The sequence below is a fragment of the Protopterus annectens genome, chromosome 12.part0, assembly GCF_019279795.1.
Source record: "Protopterus annectens isolate FY-2018-M chromosome 12.part0, PAN1.0, whole genome shotgun sequence".
Classification (NCBI taxonomy): domain Eukaryota; kingdom Metazoa; phylum Chordata; order Ceratodontiformes; family Protopteridae; genus Protopterus; species Protopterus annectens.
In genome coordinates, this window is record NC_056746.1 from 69,615,680 (window position 1) to 69,624,600 (window position 8,921).

Consider the following 8,921-nt stretch of genomic DNA (forward strand, 5'->3'; position numbering starts at 1 on the left):
GGAGCATCATGCTATATTCGCTTTCTAAATTTCATCTGATTGAAATTCATTTAACTGAGACCAAAACACTGAAAGTTCAAAAGACTGAAAACTCATTTGACTGAAACTCATAACACTGACACATTAAAGTGAAAGGTATATGCCCTTTTCCTCACTGTAGTGTGATCCTGGAGTCAGTATATATAGTTGGGGAGTGGGGGGGATACAGCCCCCCACCTGGGGGACTATGTGGTGGCAAAGCCCCCCCACATAGTTTAGGTAAATATTGTGTTCTACAGAGTTTTTCATTGCAGTTATTTATATCCATGTGTATGGTTTAAAATGTATAAAGTATGTGGGGGGCTGTGCCCCCCACACCCCCCTAACTATATATATATATATATATATATATATATATATATATATATATATATATATATATATATATATATATATACTAACTCCAGGATCGCACCACAGTGGGGGGAAAGGGCATATACCTTTTACTTTAATGTGTCAGTGTTATGAGTTTCAGTCAAATGAGTTTTTCAGTCTTTTAAACTTTCAGTGTTTTGGTCTCAGTCAAATGAATTTTAGTCAAATAAAATTTAGGTCATATGAAGTAGACCCATATATGTGTATATATATATATATATATATATATATATATATATATATATATATATATATATATATATCCCTCCCAGATCACTCACCACATATCTTATGAAATTATAATCCTGGGAGATGTCAACATCGATTGGCAAACCCTGCTTGGACAGGGTACATAAAAATGGTGGGGTGTAGCTATAATTTATTCTGACTAATCTTCACCCCTATGTCCATCACACTCCCCAACTTTCACCCTGCTGAACTGTTAACAGTAAACTGTAAACTTACCAATCATAAGAAATTTACTATTGCTGCTACACACACACATATATATATATATATATATATATATATATATATATATATATATATATATATATATATATATATCTATTTATCTATATATATATATATATTTATATATGGGTCTACTTCATATGACATAAATTTAATTTGACTGAAATTCATTTGACTGAGACCAAACCACTGAAAGCTCAAAAGACTGAAAACTCATTTGACTGAAACACATAACACTGACACATTAAAGTAAAAGGTATATGCCCTTTTCCTCACTGTAGTGTGATCCTGGATTAAGTATATATAGTTGGGGGGATGGGGGGCACAGCCCCCCACATAGTTTAGGTAAATATTGTAAAATATGTGCGGTTTTTGGATGACATTTGTTTGTTCTGGAATGGTACTGACCATGACTTTTCAAAATTTATTGATTATATTTCCTCTACCACAAATTTTCTTAGATTTACACATCAAGTTAATTGTGGAGAGTTAGTTTATCTTGATGTTAATATTCAAAAGACCAATAATGGTTACAAATCTAGAATACACAGAAAAAAGACTTTCTCCAATTCGTACCTTTGCTACACTAGTGCACATCCACCACATCAGAAAAGAGGTGTAGTGAAGGGCCAACTGGTTCGGGCTAGTCGAATGACCTCAGAAAGTTCTGATTTTAAGGCAGAATGTGATTTCATACTGGCAATGTTCCAGGATAGAGGATATCCTAGTGCACTTTTGTTGGATGTTTTGAAAGAAGTATGTGAAGGCAGAGAAGGTAGGTTTGCCCCAGTTTTAGGTAAACTGGATGTAGTCAACACTAATAACAGCAATAACATGACTACTGGAGAGAGATTATTTAAATCAGTTTTGACTATTACCTACAGTGGTGAATCATACCTGATCAAATAATTATTGATAAAGAATGGAAGAAAATTTCTGCATTATCAGATTTAGGTATTATATTTGATAAACCTTTGCAATGTGTATATAAATAAGGTCAGAACATCAAAAATATTTTATAGGGTGGTGCACACAATAATAAGCTTAGACCTTTTCAAAACATCAAAAATGGTACTCACATGTGTGGGCACTGTAGCCAATGCAGTTATGTGTTTACAGGGGAAACTCTATACTTGAAGGTTAGAGGTAGAGATATATCTGCCAGGGGCTATGCAAATTGTGATACAACTGGGGTAATATATATTTTTACTTGTGGGACCTGTGTTTCATTTTATGTAGGCAAGATGGAAAGAAAATTTAGACAGAGGATATATGAGCATTTATATGAGATAAGGAAAAAGAATGAAAGTAATGCTCTATATAGACATCTTCTATCTTGCCCACAAGCAATTTATCAATTTTTTGTTATTGAAGTGGTCCCCATTGACCCCAGAGCTGGCCCCTGGGAAAATATGATTGAGTATAGAGAACTGCACTGGCAAATAACTTTGGATGCATGCACCAGTCCAGGTTTGAATGATATGTTATCCATTAAACCAGTCCTTAAATTGAGGGCTGCAAAACTATAGTAACCTCAACAACAATCAATTCAAGTTGTTTAAATTGGTATATACCCATTGTTATCCACTAGAGGGCAGAGGATGTTTCATTCAATTTTAAATACATTTTAAATATATTTATATATTTATAACCAAGAAAAAAATAGACTGCAACCAACCAGGAATGAAATCAAAAGATGCGGATCAGTGGACACCTGCTGAGAATCAAGCTCGTACACGAGAGTAAAAGTCAATCCTTTATTCCACGTTAAAACAGTTTAGCGCTTTCAACTGGTGAACCCAGTCTTCTTCAGAACAATTAAAAAATACTCACATACAAATATTTATAGTCAAAGTGAGTCAATCAATTAGAAAAGTCCGCCAAAACTTTTAAAGGTATACTTTTTGCTTTATGACTGATTCTGAGTCAATAAAGAGAATACAAATATAAATGTATAAAAAACTATATATCTATTTAAAAACATAACATAAAAAGTTTTATATATGAATATCCAAATATATATGTAACACATGTGTAAACATCTGTGCAATCTAAAAAATACAACCCAATGAGCATATGAAAACTTTAGTTTCCTAAATAGATGGGCTGAAAAGGATACATCTAAGCCAAACAGTAAATATAAAAACTTAGTTATCTAAATACACGAGCTAAGAGCATATGTCTAGGCCAACTAAAAGTACAATATAGGGCTAACCTATTAATAGGTTGTATGAACAAAGAATCTAGGCCTATTGAGAAAGTATCAAAAATGGTTTGATGCTTATGAATTCATTCAGTCCAAGTGCTCTAGTAGCGTCTAAGACTATCTGCCACCTACTCTCCAAGGCAGCCAACTGCATCTTCCAATTCCCTCCAAATAAAGTGCTCGTCACTTGATCTATAATGGCAAAACGAAATTGGTGCTCTCCCCCATGGTCACTTATATGTCTATATAGAGCATTTTTGGAATCTTTTTTCTGAATACGGTATAAGTGTTCATAAATACGTTTTTTTAGATGTCTTTCTGTTTTGCCAATATAGTACGCAGGGCAGGATGTGCAAGATGCTAAACAGATCACCTGGCTAGTGTTACAGTTCCCTGTTCTAGTCTTAATGCAGGTATGATTTATATCTTCAAGTCGAATATATCTATCCTCATTGATGGAGCTGCATTGTTTACATCTTCCACATTTTCTAGTACCATTGTATTTGTCTGCTTTGTCAATGTTGTTGCTACCTTTCTCCAAAATTCTTTTTAAATTAATTCCTGTCTTATATACATATTTGGGTATACGTCCCACAATTTGATCCAAATTAGAAGCTATAATAATATCCCAATGTTGGCTCAGGATGTCCTGAATAATGTTAGTGTGTGGTGTGTATGTTAAAATACAAGCCCGACCAAACAATTTTTGTTCATCTCCTTCTGCTCTCATACTTACTACATATTTACCCAGTAATGGTGGGTATTTTTTCCCCATTCCTTCTGTACATAGCATGTAACATCTTTTAACATGCTTTCTGGGTATCCACGGTTAAGAAATAGATTTTTAATGACATCAAGTTCTAACCTCATAACAGATTCAGTAGAGGACATCCTGGCCGCTCTTATACACTGGCCCTTGACTATATTTTTAAAAACGTGTGGTGGATGGTTACTGGAAAAATGTAAATAATCATTAGAAAAGGTTGGCTTCCGATAAATCTTAGAAGAGAAGCCATTTTGATCAAGTCCAACCAAGACGTCCAAGTAAGGAATACTTGCTGTACTGGTGTTATAAGTAAATTTCAAGAATTGAGAAGAGCTATTGAGGTATGACATAAATTCATGCAACCTCTCTGAAGATGTCTGCCATAAAATAAAGATATCATCCAAATATCTTGCGTAGAATTTTATGTCAGCAAAGAAATTGCTTTTGAATAGAACTTCATCCTCCCATTCCAACATCACGAGGTTAGCAAAGATGGGAGCACAAGATGCTCCCATAGCAACCCCCTTGATTTGTCTGAAGAACTCTCCTTGGAAGACAATGTAATTGTGATCCAGGACCAATCCCATCATATCACATAATAAAGAGACTTTGTCCCAGCTTAATCCAGAATATTTCCTCAGGCTGTTTGAGAAATATTCTAGGCCAACGTCTTTAGGTATACATGAAAATAAATCCACTACATCTATGGTTAAAAGGGTGAGATCGGTGTTCCAGTTGTCTTTAGTTAACTTTCCCAAAAAACTCCAAGATTCTTTTATAATGTGTGGAATGGCCCCATAGATGTGCTTAATCCTTAGACCCATATATGTATATGTATATGTATATATATATATATATCCCCTCAAGTAATAACCTCCATTGAACAGATTCTCTCCCAAATCTCTCACCACATATCTTATGAAATTATAATCCTGGGAGATGTCAACATTGATTGGCAAACCCTGTGCACTGACTCCCCTAACTCCAGCATAAATCTCCATGGCTTCACACAACTAATCTCAACCCTTACCCATTTTAGCAATCAAACAACTCTAGCTCTATCCTAGACTGGATCCTAGTATCCAGTTCAAACCTATACTACAACCACAAAACTCTACCTGATTCTATAAGTGACCACCTTCCCATTGCATTCAGAGATATTCCAATCAACAAATTAGATCTTGTAAATTCAAAGAGTGTCACAGTCTCTCTAACTTCAACCCTGATGTCTTCAACAAAAGACTCACTTCTATAAACTGGTCCTTCCTTCTCCACCTACCCCTTGATGACACTGCACATAAATTCAATCACATTTTTCTAGATATTCTATACTCCCTACCTCCCCCTAGGAAAATCTGAGTAAAATCTTTCTTTGCACCATGGACCTGTCAAACCACTTGCTCTGTAATGCACAAGATGAATAATGCTTGGAAGAGGTGGCAAAGAACTAAATCCCCTATCCACCTCCAAACCTGTAAATAACTCTATAAACTCACAAAAAACTTGTAAATTATTATAAGAAATACTACCTAAAGCCTCAAAGCAATCATCACAGCAATCCAACAATTCTCCAAAAAACCATTAATAAGATTCTTCATCCTGGTAGCCCCACTATACCTAACCCTTGCCTTATCAATTCTCATTGTGCAACAGACACTATTTTTAACTCTTACTTCATTGACTCCATCAGCAAAATAACCAAAAATAATCACACTTCCAGCCTCTCTATTCCTCCTGTCCCTCTGCCCATAAAAACACCTTTTCACTCAGATCTGTTCCCACTGTTTACATAAGATCTCTACTTAATAAACTAAAGTCATGCTCTCCCTCGGATAATAATCTACCTCTCTCTTCTTTCTAAAGCTCAATAGCCTTCCCTGTTTACATCCCGATCAACCAATCTATTCAAGAATCTACCATCCCCACTATCTGGAAAAAGTTCTTTAATATACCAATCCACAAGGGAGGATACTCCACTGACCTCTCTAACTACAGGACCATAGCCATCTTGCCCTCATTCTAAACTTCTTGAAAAATGTATACATAAGCAGCTCCTTGATTATATTCTTCAGGAAAATCTGCCCACTCCTACCCAACATGGCTTCCGTCCTAACCATAGTACAACTACCACTCTAATTTCCTTCATACAAACTATCACTCAAGCCAGAGACAACAAAAAACCTGTTTCATGTCTATTTTAGACCCCCTCCAAAGATTTTGACAGTTTCTCTCACCCCAAACTCCTTACCAAATTGTCTGATCTTAATCTCTCTTACTCTACTCTTAAAGGCTTCTCAAGCTACCTTCCTAACAGACAACAGTCCATCTGATGGCTTCCCTCCGTCTCTCCCTTCCTCCCTGTCAAATACAGGTGTACCTCAGGGCTCCATTCTGAGATACTGCTATTTAGCATCTTCACTAGCTATCTGCGCACTTCCTGCTCTCACTCCTCTCTCATACAATATGCAGATGATTCAACTGCCATCTCCATTTCAGTCTCTCTCACCTCTACACTTTAACCCAAAACTCTTTCAACTCAGTTGAAACTTGGTTAACTGACAATCAACTCATACTTAATCCCAAGAAAAAACAAACTTCTCTTGTTCCTCTCAAAATTTTTTTCTCATCATAAATTTTCACTTACCATCACATCACTTGACAACACTGTTATTAATGTTGAAACACATACTAAGCTCCTGGGTGCTATCATTTACAATCAAATTTAATTTGATCTACACATCCAGAATTGCATAAAAAGACTCACCAAAAACTAGGCTTGTTCTATTGAAACAAAAAATTTCCTTACCAAGGACTCTATACTCTCCCTCAACTATGCCTACCTTCTTCCCAGTCTGCCGTATTCCTTTCCAATCTTACGCAACCTACAATCCTCTATAAAGTCTAACCTTGAACTCACTTATAAAGTTGCTAGATCCACTGCAAACTAATCTTACAACTCTTGCCTTTCAAATTCCATTGCTGTCTTCAACCCCCCCCCCATCAGCTCTCATTACCTCAACTGCTCCTTATTCACTCCATCCTCAACAAACCTACTTCCTGTCCTGCCATTTCATCCCTTATCTCCTTATATATTCCTACTCACTGTCTCTGAAGCTCAGACCACTTCATCTTGGACATCTATAAACCCCCCAAAACAATCAGCTAATATCTATATAGCTACTCTGTTGCCTTAGCTTGGAGCAAACTTCCTCTGTCCATCAGAACTATATCTAACACTCATAACTTCAAAAAAAGCCTTAAAAGAAATGCTAATAAACTCATGGATCTGCTCCTGCCAAATTCCAACCTAACTCTCTGATTTTTGGTCATTTTAATTTCTCTCAACCACGCATCCTATACCACCCTTACTACTTTTAGCATATCACTTTTTACTTTCAGATGTCCTTTGTATACTGCCTATGTACTGTTCTCATCTTCTCTACTTGGCTGTACTATTTTATTTCCTTCTGTTTTCTCCTAAACATCCTTAATGGCTCTATTTTGTACTAGATTTGGAGATCTTTATGTGGCTATAATATCCATCACTGACTTCTTGTATCATTTACTTCACTGCCTGTTGAATTAATAATTAATGTATTGTACATATTGTGTTTGAGATTGTATTAGTATCTTCAGCTACCTCTGTACTAGAGTATAAACTTGTATTTGCAATCTTGTTATACACTGCCTTGCTAAATGTACTTGTAGGGAGCTTTTCTTCCCAGCCTTCCACTGAAAATGGACTATTGCTCAGTCGGACATACCCCGTTAACAAATGTCAAATAAATAAATAAATAGTAACAACTGTGCCCTGCCCTTTGTACATTGTTACTTGGGTTGCCTATTTCTGATGTGCACTGTGGTCAACATATGCATGGATGAGCCCCATGTGGGGTTGATTAGTATGCATCAGCACTAAACATCCCTAAGGACCACAGATATATATGAGTCACTACCTCTTTGCCACTGCCATGGCATACTGTGCCCACCTCAATTTAGCATGGTCATCCCTGGCAGTTGCTTCCTCCACCAAACTCTCATTTGTCTACACCTCCACTGACTGGTGCCTTGCTTTATTCTCTTCCCAAAACTGGACCCTTACTGTATCTAATTCCTCAGTATGATATTATGCAAGATTGCACAAACTGTAAACATTTTTGCACATGTGCCAGTATCATACTGCAGGGCAGCCCCTGACAAATCCAAAGAGTAAAGACATGTGTTCAGCTTCCCAAACACATGTTTAATTATCTTTCTGTTATGTGAATGTGCAGAATTGCACCTCTGCTCTGTTTTACTTTGGCATAACTAATGGATGTCATCAGTCAAGGTTCCAGGCCAAATCCAGCATATCCAATAAGATAGCCCTGAGGGAAAGCACCCCTTGAAAATATTTGTACAGATCACAGGTGTGCCATATGTTTAAATCATGGAAACTGCTTGGATTGTCTGTACACATATTGTGGATGCGATCCTGCACATTATAGACCACTTGGAAGTTGATGGCATGATACCCATTGTGATTCTTATGCTAGTTCTCAGTTCTCCAGCAGGTGCCTTGATTTCAATTTGGCTGCACTCTAGGGCTCCCAGAATATCAGGGAAATAACCTATATTACAGGACTCATGCATGGTATTGTCTCTTTGGAATGTGGAATCCACATATATTCCCCCCACATTACAGTGTGACATTAAGGAACTGATGGAGTATTCTTGAGACATCCCCCACTGTCTTACCATTAGGTCACTAGAAGTTTACTGTAATTAGAATTCATAAAGTCAAACATACCTTGGTATCTACTGGGATAGGTAACCCATGACTGTCACAAGGCTGCAGATGAGGCAGACACATGTCCACTATATCCTGCATGGTGACACTATCCATTAGATAGTAGTCCACAATGTCAGGATCATAGAATGTATGATATGTTAAATGCAGTTAGATGACATGCACCTCAACGAGTAACAAGACACACCTCTCTAGCTAATGGCTGCAATTTACAGTTATGCTGGAAATATGTATTGGGTAATGAGGTTGAGACCTCTAATATTGTTTGCAGT